General features: G+C 43.4%; 1 protein-coding gene across 6 annotated transcripts in view; it reads left to right on the plus strand.

Moving 5' to 3' along the window:
- LOC131108276 (zinc finger MIZ domain-containing protein 1-like) overlaps nucleotides 1–21,340 on the plus strand; it is a 108,674-nt gene that overhangs the window by 61,055 nt on the left and 26,279 nt on the right. Inside the window, exon 1 of one of the 6 annotated variants that reach the window (XM_058059208.1) lies at nucleotides 17,394–17,956. The exons of 4 other annotated variants lie outside the window; for them this stretch is intronic. The gene's annotated coding sequence lies outside the window, so the exon portion shown is untranslated. Of the gene's footprint in view, nucleotides 1–17,393; nucleotides 17,957–21,077; nucleotides 21,267–21,340 lie in introns of those variants that run through there. One more of the 6 variants, XM_058059207.1, reaches the window with a different exon arrangement.

Raw genomic sequence — 21,340 nt, forward strand, 5'->3', positions numbered from 1 at the left:
CTAGGATTGGGGTGGAGGGGCGAAGTACGGCGCCTTGTCTGGGTTTCGGCTGTGGGGTGAGGGGGTGCGTGGCGGGGGTGCTCAAATTGCGGCCAATTTATGCCTTTCAGTTAAGCGATCAGCAAACAGACACAATTGTTTTTTGTATTTATTTTATGATCAATTTGTTAATTAGCATTCTTTATTTAGTATTTTTTGTTTAACTTAATTTACCTTTATTATTATATCTATACATGTTTTTTCTCTCTTTTTCTCACCAATATAGCACAATTATGTGACTGTACTATTATTGTATTACCAATTTTTGTTTTTATTATTTTTTTCCTGTCTTCTTTTTTTTTAATCTTTTTTATCTCCTGTTGGTAGACATTCCACCTCCAATGCACGCAAAAAATCATAAAATTAATAAAATAAATGTAAAAAAAATTAAAATGATATTAGGAAAGCAGGAAGTGAACAAATGTAACAGTTAGTGATTGTAAAAGTACCAGATGGAGGGGTAGGATTTAATAAGCTTTGCTTCTTCCTACTCCTTTTGGACATGTGGAACTGGGAACTGATTATGGGATGCACTCAATTGGAATCTGATGCATGAAATAATTCAAATGAAATAAAACCATTAGAATGTTTGCAATAAAAAAAAAAAAGAAAGAAAAGACGCGTCATATGCCGACACTTATTACTCGTGCCACCACAGCCTGTAGTCTGTGGCCACCCCCCTGCATGAAGCGTCTTGGTGTGACTTTCCTTCACACTACGCAGCCCAAAACAAACATGTCCTATTTTTGGGGTCTTTTTGGGTGAATAATGGATAGCTGATGAAGTGGATCCTTCCATTGCTCATCTATGACATACGAGATGTACAAATAACCCCTAAGACCACTTTGACCAGTTGTGTCATGGACCAATTTCCTTTGGGTTATTTTTAAGGGTGCCTAATCTGGTGTCAGATGCTGCCGTTCGACTGAGGCGGTGACGTTAACAGCTGTGGCGATATTTTCAGGGGGGGGCGCTCACGTGCTCGCCATCGGATTCCCCATATTGTTTCCCGACTCGATTACAGCAGAAAGATGGCGGTGTCGCCATGAATTAATCGGCAACGACGATGCAACCGTGTTCGATACCAAAGATCAGGGGTCGGGAACCTTTTTGGCTACAAGAGCCATGAAGACCAGATATTTTAAAATGTGTATCTGTGAGAGCCATATACATTTTTTTAAACATTGAATGCAATAAAATGTGTGCATTTTTATGTAAGACCAACAGTTTTAGATATAATGGGCTCTAATTACGTAGACCAGGCACACTACCCCACGCCAATGGGGTGTGGCCAGCACACTTTCGTGAGCAGCGCAGTGTCTAATAATAAATCTAATACTTTCTGCCATTAATGCAACTTCTGCTGCTGCATGGTTTTGCACCGTACTCAGTATATTTCATTCTTTTGGCCATCTTCGTCAGAAGGCTTGGTTCTGCAGCTTTAGCTATTTGACTAAAGGAGGAAAGTTTACATTTACATCTTAATGACCGAGGTACACTACCACATTACCCAGTAATAATCGAGTTTTGGTGTTTGACCTGGAAAATATCATCAGGAAAGATGGATATGGTCGGCCGTATTGCAGTAGAAAATAAATGGACGGATTAAAATGCATAAGAAAGTTCCTTCATTCATTCATTCATTTTCTACCGCTTTTTCCTCACGAGGGTCGCGGGGGGTGCTGGAGCCTATCCCAGCTGTCTTCGGGCGAGAGGCGGGGTACACCCTGGACTGGTCGCCAGCCAATCACAGGGCACATATAGACAAACAACCATTCACACTCGCATTCATACCTATGGACAATTTGGAATGGCCAATTAACCTAGCATGTTTTTGGAATGTGGGAGGAAACCGGAGTACCCGGAGAAAACCCACGCATGCACGGGGAGAACATGCAAACTCCACACAGAGATGGCCGAGGGCGGGGACCGAACCCTGGTCTCCTAGCTGTGAGGTCTGCGCACTAACCACCAGATCGCCGTGCCGCCCCGCATAAGAAAGTTGTTGATTTTTAATATTTTTAACAGTGATTTCTGTGATGTTTACTTTAAAATGTTAGCAAACATACATTTTTATTGTGGTAAGAAACGCTTGAGAGCCAGATACAGTCATCAAAAGAGCCCTACCTGGCTCCCGAGCCGTAGGTTCCCTACCTCTGCCAAAGATGGTTAGCACAGTTGTTGGGTCTGTTTGGTTTGCAGCAGTTGCCATCACGCACAACATCTCCACTTCATGTTTGCTTACAGTGTGTGTGGGTGGTGGGGGTTGGTGGGGGTGTGGGGGAGGGGGGGTACATGATCCTCATTGCCCTCGGGCACAACAGCTCATGAAAATCAATGTTTGATTTGCCGGCTACTTGATAAAGGATTTAACGCTAAGACACGCCTCCCCTCCAGTCAAGGAGCTGCCTTACGGAATTCAGCTCGCATCCCATCATATACGTGTGCATGCTTGTGTGGGAACAAATGATGCAGCTATGATCACCTGCTTCGTCTCCAGTGGCAGCTGACTGCGCGTGTGTGTGTGTGTGATTCCCCGCCCCCTTCCTCCATGTTGTGTGTGTGTGTGTGTGTGTGTATCGACCAGACTTTCGCCCCCAAATCAATGAGCGCTGTTTTGTGTCCTCCGGCAGCACGCTAAAGAATACAAAGAATACAAAGCACACGTATTGCAGTCCTTGGCTCTGCCGCTTGGTTGCACGTAACGAGAAAGACGAAGGCGCCGCGTTTGGGTTGCACCCGTAAGACCGCGGCGTCTGGCAACTTTGTTCTAATAGAAACGGGTCGGGTTGAGTAGCGTTGGCAAAGTGAGCAGCAAGTCCAGTTAGTCCATTTCAACCCCCCCCCCCCCCCCCCCCCCCCACCCCTCACCCAAGGAGGATGGAGCCGGTTTTGTCCTCATTCAAGCCTCTCGCTCGCTCTTGTCCTGAATGATGCACTTCCTCCACAGCCAATATGGCCGCTCAGTGTCATGCTTGTATACCATGAATACTAATATATTCATATTGCAAACTATTCCATATAAATCATTCACACGTCGGTGGTCTTTGTGGTTTGATCACCAAAGATATTAGCTAGATATTACTAATTATTGTATATTAGCTTGTATGTATATTACCTTGTTTTTGACCACATTGTCACGACAGCTTGGACTCTTGTTGCCATGTTCCGTCGTTATTTGGCTGTTTTAGTGATCCCTCGTTTATCGCTCATTGGTTCCAGACTCGAACCACGGTAAGTGGAATCCTTTCAAGTAGGATTCATTCATTCATTTTCTACCGCTTTTCCTCACGAGGGTCGCGGGGGGTGCTGGAGCCTATCCCATCTGTCTTCGGGCGTAAGGCGGGGTACACCCTGGACTGGTCGCCAGCCAATCACAGGGCACATATAGACAAACAACCATTCACACTCACATTCATACCTATGGACAATTTGGAGTGGCTAATTAACCTAGCATGTTTTTGGAATGTGGGAGGAAACCGGAGTACCCGGAGAAAACCCACGCATGCACGGGGAGAACATGCAAACTCCACACAGAGATGCCCGAGGGTGGGGATTGAACCCTGGTCTCCTAGCTGTGAGGTCTGTGCGCTAACCCCTAGACCACCGTGCCGCCCAAGTAGGATTCAGTAGTAATATAAAGTATTATATTTGTACTTAGAGCATAGAAAAATGACTAAATAGCAGTTGAAACATGGTTAGTTCCCATTAACTGCTGACTAACTACTGGAGAAACTAGCTAGTATTTGTATTATTACTAGTAGTAGTTGTAGTCCGGGCTGGTGTTGCGGTTAAGTAAGCTATGCAGTATACAGTAGTATTCCTGTGGCAGCATCAGCACCACTGTAATACGAGTACTATGATGTGCATTCCAGCGCTAAATGATGCATGAAGTACCTGCTGAGTATCGGACGTTCCACAGGCTGAAGGATTAGCGGGCAATGCTAACAACAGCCGCAGACGGGGGGCTACGTCGGGCTAGCGAGGTCCTCTGGTAGCCTTGTCTTGGGGGGGTGATGGATGGTCCCGGATTGGAGACCTCAAGGAAGGGGAGCAGGAGGCCGGAGGAGGGAGGTGCCAGAAGGAGGTGATGCTGAAAGGAAGAAGGCTAGCCATTAATCAGACACGCTTCCTCACCTGTCCATCCGCCTTCCCCCGCGCCGCCACCCGCAGCCCCGCCCCCTCCCAAGGTGTTTAACGCTATTACGAGGTGGCAGCCCAGGCGCGGCGCCCCTCCAGCATGCGGCGGGGCCAACTCGTGCCGGGGCTGAATGCAAATTAGTTCAGCTTAATTCACTTAAACTCTGGCGCTTCTGCCGCCCGCCGCCGCCCTCTTAGCTTCCCTGGTCAGCGCCGGGCTCTAATGCTGGGCCGGGGCGGCGCTAATACCACGGGCTTGCTCTTTTTGAGGCCACTAAGAACATTAGCGGCCCTTTAAGAGGTCACAAGTCTTGGCTGGAGATGGTGGGCGTGCGTGGGGGGTGGGGGGGGGGGGGGGGCAGGCTTACACAAGAACTACCACTAACTGGGAAAGTCTGCTTGGTCAAGCGGAATTACTGCTTGGAAAAACGTTTTTTAAGGACATAATCTGCAGTTTTGAGTGTAAAAACGAACTCTATGATGTACCTTCAGCCTTTTACTTAGCCAGCTAACAAGCCAGGAGTGTGGCTATCGAGCTATTAGCTAATGATCTGTCAAATTAGCTAGCGAGAAGCTAGCTAGGGTGCTAGTGAGCTAAGTAGTTAGCATCTGCAATTTTATTAGCCTACCGCTTCCACTCCTTCTCAGCCATGACCTGTCGGCTGGGCTCTGCTGGCTTGGCGGTCGGTCTCTAAAGGTCATCTAAGGTCATGTCGTAACGGTCCTCCATAGAACTGGTCTTTCATTGATCCTGGTCGGGTCTGGAAGCAGGGACCAAAGAATACATGAAAACAAAGTGTCTAATATTAATGGCCTCAATACGTCAATACGCCACGTGCGTTTTTTCCTCAGAGGGTTGGCACCTCATAACCTAGCTCGTTATGAATTGAGCTAGCTATGAATTTAGCTCGCTATGAATTGAGCTAGCTATGAATTGAGCTAGCCATTAATTGAGCGAGCCATTAATTGAGCTAGCCATGAATTGAGCTAGCCATGAATTTAGCTAGCTATAAATTTAGCTCGCCATGAATTGAGCTAGCCATGAATTGAGCTAGCCATGACTTGAGCTAGCCATGACTTGAGCTAGCCATGACTTGAGCTAGCCATGAATTGAGCTAGCCATGAATTGAGCTAGCCATGAATTGAGCTAGCCATGAATTGAGCTAGCTATAAATTTAGCTCGCTATGAATTGAGCTAGCCATGAATTGAGCTAGCCATGACTTGAGCTAGCCATGAATTGAGCTAGCCATGAATTGAGCTCGCCATGAATTGAGCTCGCCATGAATTGAGCTCGCCATGAATTGAGCTAGCTATGAATTGAGCTAGCCATTAATTGAGCTAGCCATGACTTGAGCTAGCCATGAATTGAGCTAGCCATGAATTGAGCTAGCCATGAATTGAGCTAGCCATGAATTGAGCTCGCAATGAATTGAGCTAGCCATGAATTGAGCTAGCCATTAATTGAGCTAGCCATGAATTGAGCTAGCCATGAATTGAGCTAGCCATGAATTGAGCTAGCCATGAATTTAGCTCGCCATGAATTGAGCTCGCCATGAATTGAGCTAGCTATGAATTTAGCTCGCTATGAATTGAGCTAGCCATGAATTGAGCGCGCCATGAATTGAGCGCGCCATGAATTGAGCGCGCCATGAATTGAGCTCGCCATGAATTTAGCTCACTATGAATTGAGCTAGCCATGAATTGAGCTAGCCATGAATTGAGCTAGCCATGAATTTAGCTCGCCATGAATTGAGCTAGCTATGAATTTAGCTCGCTATGAATTTAGCTCGCTATGAATTTAGCTCGCTATGAATTTAGCTCGCTATGAATTGAGCTAGCCATTAATTGAGCTGGCCGTGAATTGAGCTAGCCGTGAATTGAGCTAGCTGTGAATTGAGCTAGCCGTGAATTGAGCTAGCTATGAATTTAATTTGCTGTGAATTGAGCTAGGTATGAATTGAGCTAGCCATGAATTGATGCAACGGTACGCGAGCTAGCTATAATGAATGGTATGACGTCCGCCTCCGTCCTATTGAGCGGGTACATCGTTATGCCAACGTTCAGCATATCAAATGTCTGTTTTGCGTCTAATCAGCGGAGGAACGGCAGCAGCGGCGACAATAAAGTGAAATCATCGGGCTTCACCTGCTAGCACGGTGCAGTTAGCGCGTTAAGATACTTAAAGTGTAATTACGCGGCTCACTACTGATAATATAAACAACAGTAGTTAAAAGCCAGGAATAATTAAACATGTCTATTTGTCCCACCCCCCCCCCCCCCCCCCGCCAGCAGATAGGAGCAAGCAGCTGTCCGTATCGTAGTCCGTATATGAAATGAGCAACAGTGCCGTCCTCATTAAAAATGCATACGCTGCGCCGAGCTTGGGAGACCAATTATCCCACGTTGCTCCTTTTTTTTTTTTTTTTTTTTTTTACAATGGCGGATAATGAACGCTTCCTGCAGTGTTGCCCCTCCCTGACCGCCACCCACCGACACGCTCACCCCTCCCTGTTGTCTTTGCAGCGGATCACCAGTAAACAGGCTTTTCTCTGGATTTGATGGACTGCGACGTTTTGATCTGCTGGGATTTGAGTGCAGGGGAAGCGACGGCGGACGAGGTTATTACAGACAGGAAGTCAACACGGAAGAGAGAAAGATGGCGCTCAGGAAAACGCTGCGCCGTGTCTTGAACGTCAAACACATGGGAAGGCTTTAACTCCTTGGCGACCAACGGCGTATTTCTTGCGTCTTATTGATGTTTTTTTTTTTTTTGCACGAGAAGCAAAAAGAGGCGATGACGCAACTGCTCAATAGAAGAGGTCATGTTGGGTGCAGTTTTAAAATGGCCACAAGGTGGCAGAAGTGCATTTTTATAAGAACTCGGCAGCCGTGGTTCCCACGTAGTAGAACGCTACACAGGAAACAGGAAGGCAAAAAAAAAAACACGTGGCGTGCACGAGGCTGCACATGAAGGCGATTTCTACTGCACGTGCACACGCTCAAACGCGTGCATGTGCACAATTCAGGCGGTTGTCGGGAAAAATGCGGAGGGAGCCACGGGAGAGGAAAGACACTTTTTTTGTAATTTCGTAATTTCAATATTTTGGTTGGGTGATGATGATGATGCCCAACGAGGAAGACATGTTGGGCGTGGTGGAGACGGGGATCTGACCATTTCCTAGCCTGCTGACGTCAGTTTGAAAACCACTGCTGTGTATCCTCATAGGGGTTCTGGGGGGTTTGCTGGAGCCTATCCCAGAACTTCAGGGGCGGGGTACACCCGGGACTGATAATTAGGAATAAGGAAACAAAATAAAGTTGGAATTCCTGGAAAATGTTAACAATAATTGTAATAATTTCACGAGAATAATGTCACAAAATTATGAAAAGAAAATGTAAAAATGATTTCCGAACAAACTTCCCACATTCCAAAAACATGCTAGGTTAATTAGCCACTCCAAATTGTCCATAGGTATGAATGTGAGTGTGAATGGTTGTTTGTCTATATGTGCCCTGTGATTGGCTGGCCACCAGTCCAGAGTGGACCCCGCCTCTTGCCCAAAGACAGCTGGGATAGACTCCAGCATCCCCCGCGACCCTCGTGCGGTAGGAAAAAGCGGTAAAAAATGAATAAATATCCTATAACATCTAGAATGTGTGACTGTACCTTTAAATGTTCCCAGCATGCATCCTTCCTGTTTGTGTACATGCTGGATGTCGCGTTTGTTTTGTGGCTGCACACATCACACTCTTAGCAGTCTGGCGTTTGGGCGGCACCGGGTGGAAACCCCAAATTGGAGACAGACCCCCCCACATCCCCCCTCCTCCCTCTTGTCTACGAGAGCCTGGAAGACCGAGGGTCTGCTCTCGGAAAACTGGCTTTCCTCTCAGGAAGTGTTGTTCCTCACCGCTCTCCATAAACACTGGAAAAGAGACCCAAAGAAAAATGTCCTGTGACTCACTATTTCCACTGTAAACACGCAGACGTACATTTAATATACGCCCCCCCCCCCTCATTCACTTATTACTGCGCTTCATTGACTTTGCAGTAAAGTGGATTTTTTCCTCGCCGCGTAGTTGTCTCCAGAAAATCAGTTCATAAAGTTTAGAACCCCCCCCCCCAAGCTAAAATAGCAGCCCAATACTTGAGGAATTCTGCCGTCAGTAGAAATGTTGTTTACCGCATGAAAACGTCACGCTTCCCGCGTCGGAATGGCCGCCCTGTTTAAACGGCGTAACAAATCGGCGCTCGCTGGCGTGGCGTTGTGCACGTTAACCAGCCGTGGCGTTTGCTCCCGACCCGGAGCGTGACGCTGCCAAATAATCACCTTTCCGTTCACCCCCTCCCGGAGAAAACTTGTTCATTATTTTCCGAGCTCTCTCGCCTTCACCGTGTAATCGATCAGCGGAGAGAAGTTTTCTCATTTTCTACCTGCCGCCGTTTGCACGCCGACGGCCGCCATTCCTCCGTGTTTGTTTGTGTTTTTTTTGCAGCCACGCGTTTCCTGCTCCTTTTTCCTGGCCGCGGTCAAAACGGCGAGCTCACGTTAGCAACCTGCTGGCGTGCAGAGAGGCCAGAAGAGACAGAAGGACAGACGGAGGGAAGGAAACGAGGAAGGAGAGTTAGAAAGCTCCTTTTCTTTTTAATTACATTTCCTCTGCGCTGAAAGAGGAGGCAAGATGGACACTCCATATCTCCCCGCCGCGCCACAAAACTCATCTAAATGGAAAACACATTGTCTTCATTAGATTTTTTTTTGCCAGAGCTGAAAGAACGGGCGTTGTCATGGTAACAGCCATCTGAGCACAAGCGGGCGGCCGAGGGGCTGCTTTTAGGGCCAGAGGAGGGAGGGAACAAGGAGTGGTGGTGGTGGTGGGGGGGGCGCTGGAAAGAGCGGCGAGGCGAATGAGGATGAAGGGAAGATGGAAGGAGGAAGACAATGGAAGGAAAATAGGAAATGGGTGGAAAAAGAGAGCAATGGGTGTGAAGGAGCGCGGACCTCCGCCAAGGCCGAGCGGTCCGTTTGGATCGCCCTCGTTGGGACGCGTGCGTGACTCACTGGCGAATGAAAGCAATTATTGGGAATCCCGTTTGACCCATTCTTTCCCCGGCCCGCGCCCCGCCCTTCCGCAGTCCGGAGACCAACGTAGCTTTGCTAGCGAACGCACTGAAAGGCGCTCAATGGGATGAATGCGTAGTCACTTGGGAAAAGGTTGGAAAACCTTGAAAACACAGAAAGGAAAAAAACTGGCATGTGATTTAAGATTCCTGCTTCTGTCCCAATTGATGGAATTTGTCTCCGGTTTTGGTTCTGCTGCGATCAAACTAGCTCGTCCTTCAGATTCATGGCTCAGTCACCGGGGAAAAAAAAAAAGTCAGTGTTGCAGGGGTGAAAATAATTCCTGCATCTGCCCGGAGATTTTATGGATTTTTCCCCGGCACTTGCCCTGCCCTTCCATAATAATCCGTGGAAATTGGCCCTAATCGTTTTTGCATAAAATTTGGTTGTCGGAAGGAAAATGTTGTCCTATCTCACATTGGTGGGAAAAATGGTCAAAAGGAATTCCTTCATCTGTACCAAAATATTCCTTGTATTGACCCCACCCTTCCGCAAAGCTTCTTGGGATGAAGATGAATGTTGTGTTTACTGACAAGTTAAAGTGTTAAAACATGTTAAAACATTTGCATTTCTGTTTTTTTTTTTTTTTTTTACCCTTGCTCTACGCCTCCATGATTCCCGGGAATTGTCTTTAGTAGCTCTTATTCTGAATTTTGTCATTCATTGTTTTGGTTTTCATTCATTCATTCATTCATTTTCTACCGCTTATCCTCACGAGGGTCGCGGGGGTGCTGGAGCCTATCCCAGCTGTCTTCGGGCAAGAGGCGGGGTACACCCTAGACTGGTGGCCAGCCAATCACAGGGCACATATAGACAAACAACCATTCACACTCACATTCATACCTATGGACAATTTGGAGTGGCTAATTTAACCTAGCATGTTTTTGGAATGTGGGAGGAAACCGGAGTACCCGGAGAAAACCCACGCATGCACGGGGAGAACATACAAACTCCACACTGAGGGTGGAATTGAACCCGGGTCTCCTAGCTGTGAGGTCTGTGTGCTAACCACATGGCCACGACTGAATTTGGGGAATGTTTACATCATCATGCTAACATGCTAACAATGAAATGGCTGCTGCATTGCGTCATTATTCATTGAGAAATTAAAGAAAAGAATCGGGTAGAAAATCCTGTACTTGAACATTTTCCTATGGACCGTCCACCACTCTTCCAGAAGGGTAGTTTTTGGGAAATCCCACCAACTGTTGTGTAAAAAAAATGTTTTTATTATTTCCTGATGAATTTGACAAAATGCTAAATACATTTAAAACAAGTCAACAAAAAAATCCTACCAAAATTTGTTGGACTTCCTTTGTCCAGGCGTTCGCGTATTGTAAACATGCGGCTATGAAAGCATAGGCAAGAAGATGTTTGGAGAGGCTATGGAGTGAGATGGGAGGTTTTGGAGAGCAGCTGACGAATGTCAAGGGTCAACAAGATGTCGCCTTGAACATCTTGGCCAATGTCTTCCAACTGCGTCTTCCTCTTTACCTTCGCCGATGTGGCGTTACGCGCCATGGCGGGCGCCACTTCACCTGGTGATCACCAACCAACAAACCCCGCCTGCGTTTATTCGTTAGCGACGCCCTTCATCAAATATTTACCCCGAGCTCCTGAATCCTGGAGCAGTCAGCGCCTCGATAAGACGGCCAATCAGATCCCTCATCCGGTCCTTGGCTTCCCTTTGCCTTACTGGTGCGGTTTTACCGACGCTGCTGTCAGTTTAGCATCAACTGGAGGATTAACCCCCCACCCCCCCCCCCCCCATCGTAGACCATTGTTTATTTACAAATTGTTTCCTGCTCGTCTGACACGTAGCCGGTGGTGTTTGCTCGGCAGAGCCCCCCCCCCCTGACATGACGTCGTCGCGGCAGCCATGGGGCGATTAAGGGAAATGAAAGTAATTGGTGAGGTTTCCTTGGGTAAACCCTGGAACCTCCTCCTTTTCCAGATCTGACACCCGTCGGGATGTGGCATTCAGACTTAACACCCGTTTATTGTCGTGGCTGTGCAAAGACGGAATTGAACCTGCCTGAAGCCATCCCAGTCGGAGCACTGCTCATTCCAGCCTGCAGGTTTTGTCCCCTTGGATTGGCAGCGCAGTTAGCAGTTAGCAGTTAGCAGTTAGCAGTTAGCGCTCATTAGCACGTCCAAGCAGACAAATACGTACACGAATTGGTAGCACATTTTAGATGTCAATCATTTTCATTTCAAGGTGACGTCAAGAATGACGTTATGTTGAAATGAATTCCTGAATGCGCTAAGGATATTAGCTACGTGTCATGTAAATCTCATATGTTTATGTTTGGCATCCAACACATAATATTATCATAACTATAACATCAAATTGTGAAGTATTGAAGTGCTGCTTTGTGGTTGTTTATTTATTTTGATATGACCATTTCATGAATATATTTAGATATTTTATTGTGAATATAATAATTAGAACTAGTATAGTATTATATGATAGAGTGTGTGTGTGTCTATATATTTTATAACTGTAGGTATGACTAATATCACAATATTTATTTTGTGCTTTTTAATATTTTGTATTGTTTTTTTTTTATTTTTTATGGGTATTCATTTCATAACCCAAATGTCCTTTTCTGTGTTTCACTTCTTTTGATTATTTACCTTTTTATTTATTTGAAAACTGTGCCAAAAGTTTAACTGTTAAAATTGTGTAAAATAGATTAATAGATAGATAATATATAATAAATAAATAATAATAATTTTAATAATTTTTTTTTTTTTTTTTTACAATTTTTAGTATTTATTTTTTATAACATTGACAACATATTTCATATTTACTTAATATTTGTAAGAATGTTTATCCCATTATTTTCAACCATTCATTTTCTTTTTTTTATTTCATTAATTTTGTTATTTATTTATTATGTTTTTGTTTTTGTTACATTTTGGGATTTTGATATTGACATTTTGATATATGTCTGAAGTTATTATTCATTTACTTAAAATTGACTAAAATTGACAACACAACATTAAATTGACTATTTAATCATTTGTTATGAGTAGTAGTAATAGTAGTAGTAGTAGTATTTTACTCTCTGATCGTAGTGGTGCTGCTTAGTGAGATATACGGTTGGCGTTTCATTTAGCAAATATGGTCTTCTTGGCTAATAAATACATAAGATAACCAAAAAGCAATGAGCGACAGCCAAGGAGAGTCTTTAGCGTTGCACCATCATCCCGGCCAGTCGCTCGGCAGGTCCAGCTTCATGCTCGGCCGCACGGCGTGTCTCAGTGATTCATGTCACAGTGTAATTGGTTTACCTGCTCTCTGTGTGTCTGCTCTGGGAAAGGACCAGAACAAATTACCCAGGGATGACCTCCTGCCACCCCCCTTTCTCCTTTTCTCCTGCTCTGCAACCATTCCCTCTCCTATCTCCCCCTGCATGTCCCTCATGGCTCCTGGCTGGCTCGCCACCCACTATTATGTCCATGGAATATGTGCTCGCTCTTTTATTTCTTTTACAAAATCTGACACTTATTGCAATAAGCTGCATAAAATATGTAGTTTACTTCCACTTTTAGCTATTCATTCATTCATTCATTTTCTACCGCTTTTCCTCACGAGGGTCGCGGGGGTGCTGGAGCCTATCCCAGCTGTCTTCGGGCGAGAGGCGGGGTACACCCTGGACTGGTGGCCAGCCAATCACAGGGCACATATAGACAAACAACCATTCACACTCACATTCATACCTATGGACAATTTGGAGTCGCTAATTAACCTAGCATGTGTTTTGTTTTTTTTTTACTTTTAAGTGCCAGTGGCGTCATTAGGCCTATTTTAAAATATTCTTAAGCCCCCCCTAAATAATTTGATATTTTTTATAGATTTTTTTTTCCATAGATTTTTTTTATTTTATATTTTTTTTACAAAAAAAATGTCTGACAAATTGTACATAATAGGGCAAAAGCAGGGTAATACTAGCCTACTACTACTAGTAGTAGTACTAATAATCATTCATTCATTCTCTACCACTTTTCCTCACGAGGGTCGCGGGGGTGCTGGAGCCTATCCCAGCTGTCTTCGGGCGTAAGGCGGGGTACACCCTGGACTGGTGGCCAGCCAATCACAGGGCACATATAGACAAACAACCATTCACACTCACATTCATACCTATGGACAATTTGGAGTGGCTAATTAACCTAGCATGTTTTTGGAATGTGGGAGGAAACCGGAGTACCCGGAGAAAACCCACGCATGCACGGGGAGAACATGCAAACTCCACACAGAGGGTGGAATTGAACCCGGGTCTCCTAGCTGTGAGGTCTGCATGCTAACCACATGGCCACGACTGAATTTGGGGAATGTTTACATCATCATGCTAACATGCTAACAATGAAATGGCCACTGAGAACATGCAAACTCCACACTGAGGGTGGAATTGAACCCGGGTCTTCTAGCTGTGAGGTCTGCATGCTAACCACATGGCCACGACTGAATTTGGGGAATGTTTACATCATCATGCTAACATGCTAACAATGAAATGGCCACTGAGAACATGCAAACTCCACACAGAGATGCCCGAGGGTGGGATTGAACCCTGGTCTCCTAGCTGTGAGGTCTGCGTGCTAACCCCTAGACCACCGTGCCGCCACTTTTAGCTGTTTAAAAAGTTAAAAACTGCAGCATTTTTATTGGGGTATAAACTCTGTGTATGTTTTTCATACACAAATAAAGCCTCTTCAGGTTGCGGGATGTCTTCCTGTTCCTGTTCCTGTTCCTGTTCCTGTTCCTGTTCCTGCACGCGTTGCCAACCATCATCTCTGACAAGTTAAAAATCAACACAGGCCAGGAGTTGTTTGTATTTTTCCAACAAAGTGAGATCACAAGCAAACACGCTCCCTCGCTGAGTGCTTTTGCGGCAGTAAAAGCCGCCGTGAAGCGAGTTTAGGATCGGGCGTAGCTGTTGTGTTGAAAGCGAGTGTGGTGTGTTTGTGTGTGTGTGTGTGTGTTTGTGTGTGTGTGTGTACGCCATTAGACTCTTTCATTTTCACAGCCAGTTTTTGTATTCTTTGTTACCCGCGTGGCCTGGCGCTGACACGGCGCTAAGAACAAACACACGGGGAGGAAGAGAGGAGAAGATGAATGAGCGCATCGTGCTCCCCTGTACCCGAGCTGCAAGGTTATTCAACACGCTGTGTCGGAGGATTGGAAATATTTGTTTGGGATTTGTCCGCCTCCGCTGGCGGCACAGGCGTCTCTTTTGTCCTGGTGTCCTTATATGCGCCTCCTCTAGGGGGCGCCCTGGAGGAGGCTGCGCTATATGGTGTGTACTTTTTGAAGATACGCTGAGCTTTTAAAGCGAAACCGTGAAATGGAAGGTCAGAGCGGCTTGGGTGGAGGACATGGTGACAGGTCAATAAAGTTTTTCATTGAATAACTACTGGAACTAAACTAACCACTGGTGGTGGAATCGGAAAAAGTCTCATTCATTCATTTTCTACCGCTGGAGTGCTGGAGCTGGAGCCTATCCCAGCTGTTTTCGAGCGAGACCTGGACTGGTGGCCAGCCAATCACAGGGCACATATAGACAAACAACCATTCACACTCACATTCATACCTATGGACAATTTGGAGTCAAAGCTAATGAAGCTAGCATGTTTTTGGAATGTGGGAGGAAACCGGAGTACCCGGAGAAAACCCACGCATGCACGGGGAGAACATGCAAACTCCACACAGAGATGGCCGAGGGTGGAATTGAACCCGGGTCTCCTAGTTGTGAGGTCTGCACGCTAACCACTAGACCGCCGTGCTGTTTTCATATCAATTAGACATTTTTTTTTAAAAAAGCATTACATTTTAATAATTTTTACACTTTTATTTGATTTTTTTTACTGGTATTTTGAAATGGTCTTACCGTATTGATTGATATTAATTTGATAATAATGAACTAAAATAATTAGACACTCAAGAAAATGTTTTAAAATTGTATTTTTATCAAATTGATAATAGTAAAATTCTTTTTTTAATTGTATTGTTACATTGTTTTACCATAGTTCATTTATAATAATAAAATGTAGGGATTCCTGGACTGAAACCTTTAAAAAAATGTTTTTAATATTTTTATAATGTTTTATATTTATTTTATTTAATTAATAAATTAATTAATAATTAATCCAGACTACAAATTTGTCCAAAATGCAAATAACCACAATTTTTGTGAAGTTTTATTTTAAAGCTGAATCGTTTATTATCAGTGCTAACCACTTGACCACCGTGCAGGCCCAAAATGGCCATATTTATCTTTTTTTTTTTTTTTTTTTGGAAAACTGCAACAAAATAACAGACGACTTAGATATAATAGTTGTTTGTGGAATTGAACTCGGGTCTCCTAGCTGTGAGGTCTGCGCGCTAACCACTCGACCGCTGTGCAGCCCACAAAATATATCAAATGTTCTTAAATATGTAAATGGAGCTCATATTCGACTACAAACAGCTTGATCTATTAATAAATATATTTTTGAGCGAGGCGAGGGATTACTCCTTCAGCAGAAAAAAGTCGATACCGATATGATGAACCGATATCACATTTTTCCGCTCATATCGACCATCCTTTGTTTCATGCTTGAGATATCACAGAAGGTTTTAAATCCTCGTTAAAGTCACCTCCTAAAGGTAAGAAGGTAAGAAGGGTGGGGGGGGGGGCAGGAGGAGGGGATACATGTCACAGATATATTTATGCCCCCCCCCACACCCTCCCTCCCTTCATCTGCCCCCCAAATGGCACCAATACTATTTCATGGCTTACTGAGCAGACTTAAACACACTCCCTATTTGTAAAGTCTCCGTGTCAGTTTGCTTTCACACACACACACACACACACACACACACACACACACACACAACACACACACACACCCCACCTCTCGTCCCGTCACACTCCACCCCGCTGGATGTTGTTTAATTGCATTTGGGTCAGCGCTTTGCTGCTGCTGCTGCTGCAACCGAAGGACATGGAATTTGTCAGTTTACCCGTTTGGCAGTCACGCGGGGGAGGGAGGGGGAGGGAGGGGGAGGGAGGGAGGGCTGTGTTGGTTTTACACAAACATGTCAGACTGCACTGTCAATCATCTTCTCCGTGATGACCTGGTGCGGTAACAACAGATACGCACACTGACCTTACACACACACACACACACACACAAGTGTTCCAAGTCCTGGCTCTGTTGCAACCCGTGGAAAATCATATGTGTCAGACAGGACATACACACCCCCCCCCCACCCAGCCCCCACCTTGGTATATTTATAGAGCTCAGCAACTGGATAAGGAGTCCATTCATTTGTCATGTGATGTGTTTTTTTTGCCCAGCGATGACCCCCCCCCAGAGCTCTCCATGCTAATGCTAACAGCCATCATGCTATTTGGCTCTTTTCATACGACTATGCTGTTTATTACGATGGACATTCAAACAATATGCTGACTTATGGCATACTTGGGGGTCCATATGTCACAAATATTTGTTTAATTTGACACAAAACTTCCGATTTGGTGAGGATCAGGAAAAAGGTGCAGAGCCAGGAATTTCACTGTTGTTGGATGTTGGATGTTAATGTGCCATCGGGATTTGGAATGTAGTCACAGTTTTAATTAATTAATTTAATTGTGTTCAATCACAGAAGTTTTTTATTTAATTAATTGTATTTATTTGTCATCATTTTCTATTTTATTTTCTATTTTATTTTTTATTGTATTCATATCAATTAGACATTTTTTTTAAAAAGCATTACATTTAAATAATTTTTACACTTTTATTTGGCATTTTTTTACTATTATTTTGAAATGGTCTTACCATATTGATTGATATTAATTTGATGATAATGAACTAAAATAATTAGACTTTTATTTTATCAAATTGATAATAGTATTTTTTAATTGTATTGTTACATTGTTTTACCATAGTTAATTTATAATAAACCTATGAAACTTATGAAACCTTTAAAAAAAAAAATATTTTTATGTTGTTTTATATTTATTTTATTTGATGCTTTTTAAAAAAAAAAATTCACTTAAAAATCCAGACTGCAAATTTTTCCAAAATGCAAATAGCCACAATTTTTGTGAAGTTTTATTTTAAAGTTGAATCAAATTCATGGTTGACAAACATTATGTTTCCCTTCCAAAGTTCTAATATTTATTTATGGTTTATTATTAGAACAAGGATTTGTGAACTCCGGACGTCGGTGTTTGCCACATGCACATCATCGGCCAACAGGGGGCGCCCCCGCCAGTGGACTGCCACGGGTCAGGTACGGGTATGTGCCGGTGCATACCTGTGACGTTCGGCCGTGGAAGCTGGGTATTTTTAGACCCCAGCGAAGCATCTCGCATGTCGCCCACATGGCAGCTGTTTGTGCGGCGTGTCGGCCACCCGCTGCTCCGCCGCTTGTCACATTAAAACGTTACATAAACAAACAGCATCATTCCACATTTCTGTCTCGGCTGGTGGCTGTGACGCTTGTGTTTTACAAAGGCCGCAGGGAGCGAGTCATGTGACTAATGTCTGCTTTGGCGAGCGGGAGGATTAGCAGGGGTGCTAAGAGAATAATAAAGTGCATTAGAATAGCACTCGGGAAGGATCTGTGCTTGTTTGGATGATGCCGGGACACTTCCTGGTTTTCCTGGTACGCATAGGAACACAACATGGCTGACATGAACTGTTTTTTCCTTTTTGTTTTGTCTCTTTTTAGCTACCAGGCTACTTTCTAGTTCATAGAGAATGATGCAAGACTAGAACCAGGAAACTAGACACACGAGCAAAAGTGGAAAAATGTGTTAGCATGCTACTTTTTCATGTTGGAGTTGAGGTGACTCGGTTAGCAAAACTACAGAATCAATTCCTTGAATGCCATATTTGTTTTAGTTAGCATGCTAATTTTTCCATGTACACTAGTGGGGGTGACTCTTTTTAGCTACCAGGCTATTTTCTAGTTCATAGAGAATGATGCAAGACTAGAATCAAGAAACTAGACACACGAGCAAAAGTGGAAAAATGTGTTAGCATGCTACTTTTTCATGTTGGAGTTGGGGTGACTCGGTTAGCAAAACTACAGAATCAATTCCTTGAATGCCATGTTTGTTTTAGTTAGCATGCTACTTTTTCCTTGTACACTAGTGGGGGTGACTCTTTTTAGCTACCGGGCTACTTTCTAGTTCATAGAGAATGATGCAAGCCTAGAACCAGGAAACTAGACACACGAGCAAAGGTGGAAAAATGTGTTAGCATGCTACTTTTTCATGTTGGAGTTGAGGTGACTCGGTTAGCAAAACTACAGAATCAATTCCTTGAATGCCATATTTGTTTTAGTTAGCATGCTAATTTTTCCATGTACACTAGTGGGGGTGACTCTTTTTTAGCTACCAGGCTATTTTCTAGTTCATAGAGAATGATGCAAGCCTAGAACCAGGAAACTAGACACACGAGCAAAGGTGGGAAAATGTGTTAGCATGCTACTTTTTCATGTTGGAGTTGAGGTGACTCGGTTAGCAAAACTACAGAATCAATTCCTCGAATGCCATGTTTGTTTTTAGTTAGCATGCTACTTTTTCCATGTACACTAGTGGGGGTGACTCTTTTTATTTACCAGGCTATTTTCTAGTTCATAGAGAATGATGCAAGACTAGAACCAGGAAACTAGACACACGAGCAAAGGTGGAAAAATGTGTTAGCATGCTACTTTTTCATGTTGGAGTTGGGGTGACTCTGTTAGCAAAACTACAGAATCAATTCCTTGAATGCCATGTTTGTTTTAGTTAGCATGCTACTTTTTCCATGTACACTAGTGGGGGTGACTCAGTTAGCAAAACCACACAATCAATTCCTCGAATGTCATGTTTGTTTTAGTTAGCATGCTAATTTCTGGTTCTCTACCTTCTGGGATAGCTAACTGTTTTGTTGTGACTTTTGGAGGAAATAAATTCCTCTAACGGATTTTTAAAAAAATCATACACGACTCAAGGGGGATATATTTTTTTGTTGGTATGCTAATTTTTTTTTTTTACACAATAGGGGCTCAAGTTTTGTTGTACCCTAAACAGCAAAAATAGGAAAAAGTCTTCACTTTTTTAGTGTTTATCATTTTGAGGCAGTAGGTTCTTTCTGTTGTTTGTGTTGTGTCAAATGTTAGCATGCTAATTTTTCCGGTTGCTAGAAAACAACATTGGAATTTATTAACGGGACTTTCCTGTTTGCCTTTTGGGGTGGAGTTAGCCCTTTTATTGGGACTTGATCAACAAAAAAGGTCCCCAAAACTGGTGAAAACAATGATGGTGTACAGGAAACAACAGAAGATGTTTGGAATAGATAGACGAGAATAGAATAGATAGCTTACTTCCTGGTTTCCTGTGATTTGCCACATCGTTTTTGTGTAGCGGTTTTGCACTCGGCGGAGGTCACGGAGACAAAGCTGGAGACCTCCTTTTTGAATTTTTGGAGACAATAAGAGCAACAAGTGCCTGGGATGGGAGTTTTCCACTGGAGATAATGGCCACTGTGCAGAGACGGTGGGGAGGGGCGAGCGCGGGCCGGCACAGCTGAGTGGTGTTGATTGGCCTGTTTGAAAACACATGAAGTGAAGTGCACACACACACACACACACAGGCAGCCTGGGAGGAAAGTGTCGCGCTGCAGCCCAAACCACATTAGAGCAAATGAATCCATTCCACCTCCTGTTACGGCAGAAGAGCCTCCAGGAAGGGGGGGGGGGGGGGGGGGGTAGTGGGGGGGTTGTGGAGTGTCATGGGGGACGGGCGAAGAAGAAAAAGAAGATGATAGACAAGGAAATGGAAGCTGGTGGAGGAGAGAGTGGCCATGCTGGGCGCCTCTAATGATGTCTGAGGGCGACAGAATGTGGGGAGAAAAGCACAAAGCGTCCGTGGGAGGGCGGCCATGTTAGTGAAGACATAGTGGACGATGGAGAGATACCGTGTCCCGCTGTGTCCGCACAGCTTCATCTTCACATCTCCTTATTCGTTTGCTCTAAACGCTCAAATAAAAGCCCAGACGTACAAAAACCAAAGCAATTTTAATTGCAAGTAAAGCGGATGCTCATTTTTGTTTATTAATCGATACGCGCATAAAATGTCAACTGTTGTCATGATTCAAATAGATTAGATTAATAGATTAGTGCAAAATCTCAATCCTTGTCAAGAAACTGAAAATCAGTGAATCATAAAGACGTCAACATGTAAACATTGTGGCCTTTTTGGGACATATGTTTTACCTTTATTATTATTATTACCTTTATTATCACCTATTTATGTAGGAATTATGACCCCCTTCTCGTGAATGCATTTTTTTTATCAAATTTTTTTTGATCAAAAATCTGCCAATTTTGGGGAAAATATGTCAAATAAAATAAGTAAAATAATGTTGTTATTCTAATATAGTAATAATAATAATAATGTCAGGAAAATAATTATTATTATTAAGAATAATATGTGTTGAATTTTTTATTTGAGTAAAATAAATAACAAACATTAAATAAATAAACAAATTAATAATATGAATAAAATATGACAATATAAATAATATCTATATTATTTATATAATATACATAATATAATATATTTAGTTTAGTTAAAATAAATTAAGTAAAATATATTAATTGTATTGACTTTATTTTAAAATGTAACAATATTATGATTATAAAATATAACATGATATAAATATTAATATAAATATAACTAATAAAAATGAAGTAAAATAAAGTAGCTCTTCACGTTCAGTATTAAGTAAGTAAGTGTATAACCCTTGCTAAGAACTAAATATTTCCAACTTTATGTAAATTGTATGTTCAATGTATTGTTCAGCAAAGCAATAAAGTTACTGATGTTTGATTCTGTGGAAGCCAAGATGGCGGTTGAACGTTGAACGTCCAACGTGCTTGCTGATGGACTACCTGCCACCATAAAGCTTCCAGGTTGCGTTCAAGTGTGAGTAGAGGTCACGTTGAGTGTGTTTTTCCACCGCAGATCATTTCAACTCTTTCTTTTTGCTGTTCTTGCCA

This window comes from Doryrhamphus excisus, chromosome 20 (genome assembly GCF_030265055.1).
Source record: "Doryrhamphus excisus isolate RoL2022-K1 chromosome 20, RoL_Dexc_1.0, whole genome shotgun sequence".
Classification (NCBI taxonomy): Eukaryota; Metazoa; Chordata; class Actinopteri; order Syngnathiformes; family Syngnathidae; genus Doryrhamphus; species Doryrhamphus excisus.